The following is a 2,184-nucleotide window of genomic DNA, read 5'->3' as shown; positions in this document are numbered from 1 at the left end:
GCGGCTGCCGTCCTCTGTGGGGAGAGGAGCCGAGCCCCCCACCCGGCCTCCTGGGCTGGGCACCACCCACATCTGTGCCCCCTGCAGAGGGCCCCGGGGTCGTTCCCGGGGAAGAGGGGCCGATCGGCAGGGACCCTGGGTGCGACGCCGAATCCAGCGGCTGCTGTCACCTGGTAGGCTGGGGGTGGCCCACTAATGCTCTGGGCCCCACTTGTGACCCTGTTCGTGCGCTTGTGATGTTGCAGGCAGGTGCACTTGTGATCTTGCATGCAGTGTGCTTGTGACCCTGTGCGTCTGCTTGTGACCCTGTCCATGCGCTTGTGATTTTTGCATGCAGTGCGCTTGTGATCCGGCTTGTGCACTTGTGACTTTGCGTGCAGTGCGCTTGTGATCATGTGCTTGTGATCCGGCTTGTGCGCTTGTGATTTTGCGTGCAGTGCGCTTGTGATCGTGCGCTTGTGATCTGGCATGTGCATTTGTGATTTTGCATGCAGCGTTCTTGTGATCTTGCGTGTGCGCTTGTGACTTTGCGTGCAATGTGCTTGTGACCCTGTGCGTGTGCTTGTGATTTTACCTGCAGTGCGCTTGTGATCATGCGCTTGTGATCTGGCATGTGCATTTGTGATTTTGCATGCAGTGTTCTTGTGATCTTGCGCGTGCGCTTGTGATTTTGCGTGCAGTGCGCTTGTGATCGTGTGCTTGTGATCTGGCATGTGCATTTGTGATTTTGCGTGCAGTGCGCTTGTGATTTTGCGTGCAGTGCGCTTGTGATTTTGCGTGCAGTGCGCTTGTGATCGTGCGCTTGTGATCTGGCATGTGCATTTGTGACTTTGCGTGCAGTGTTCTTGTGATCTTGTGTGTGCGCTTCTGGTCTTCTGCGGGCACCTGTGATTGTGCATGCAGTGCACTTGTGACCTCACACATGCCTGCAGTTGTGTGGCCCGTAATGAGCTTGCCTGCCGATGCACTTGTGCACTGTCGGCCCCCGAGTGTGAGTGCTTGTGATCTGGCGTGCAGTCCTGTGCATGTGGGAGCGTGCACACAAATGTCCTTGCCTCGTGACAGGCTGGGCACGTGCTTAGCACCCCCCCCGCTCCTACCCTTGCGTGTGTTTATGGTCAGTTGTGCGCGGGCCGCTTGCATCTCACAGGTGCCTGTGAGCCTGTGGGTGTGTAGCTGTGACACTGGGTGTGTCCTGCTGTGTCCTTGCACCCGCTTGTGATCCTACACGAGTGCTGCAACAGTCTCGTGCTTCCGCGCCCGGCCCTGCCTGCTTACGCTGCACATCTCTCGCACGTTCCCTGGTGATCCTGGGTGCTGCTCTCTCCCCTTCCACGTCTCAACGTGCACGAGCGCTCTCGCCCACACGTGGCTCTGGAGGTTTGCAAAACCTCGCCTCTCTCCCCGCCCCCCCGTGTGCCTGTCCCTCTTGCATGCTCTCCTTGTGCCTCGGCCCTTGCACGCTAGTGTGCTCTCGCACACTTGCCCTCCCGCACGCCCGCTTGAGCTTTCTCTTGTGCTCTCCCAGGCCCCCTCGGCCAATCGGCATGCTTCGCACCCTGAGCTCAGGCGCTGTGACCTTATCCCCGGGGCTCCAGCGGGTTCCCCCCGCGCCCGCCCCTGGGCCTGGCACCAGCAGCCGCTCACGCGCTTGGCCGTTCATTGCACGACACCAACGTGCATGGCCACATGGGGCTTTGCCGCCCTGCCTGTGGGCGGCGCGTCACGCTGCCTTGTGCCCCCGGGGCACGGGGCGGCAGGGGACGTTTGCTCTGCCTCGCCCTCTCCCGCCCCCGTGGGGTCACTCGTGCGCCAGCCTGTGCCCCATACCCCGCCCCCTTGAGCCAGCCAGTCCCTGCCCTGGGGCCGGGCATGGGGCAGGTGCCTGCTGTGTGCAGTGGAAACAGAGGGGCTCTCAGACGTGGCCCGGGCGTGTTTACCTACAAACAGCACCAGACCCAGGTTGACAAAACAGGCCTGGGAGCCAAACTAGCGCCGTGGGGCTGGCGGCTCCGGGCTGGGCCTGCGGAAACAGAGACGACAGCGGCTGTTAGATTTGGGGGGCTCTGTTCCCTTCCAGCCACTGCTGCACCGGGCCCCCCCAGGCCATCTGGGCTGGGCCATGGGGCCGAGGGCAGTTGAGTCACCTGGTGTCACAAATACACACACCCCACTCCCCTCCCC

The sequence above is a fragment of the Caretta caretta genome, chromosome 28 (genome assembly GCF_965140235.1).
Source record: "Caretta caretta isolate rCarCar2 chromosome 28, rCarCar1.hap1, whole genome shotgun sequence".
In the NCBI taxonomy this organism is placed as follows: domain Eukaryota; kingdom Metazoa; phylum Chordata; order Testudines; family Cheloniidae; genus Caretta; species Caretta caretta.
This window is presented reverse-complemented; position numbering follows the sequence as displayed.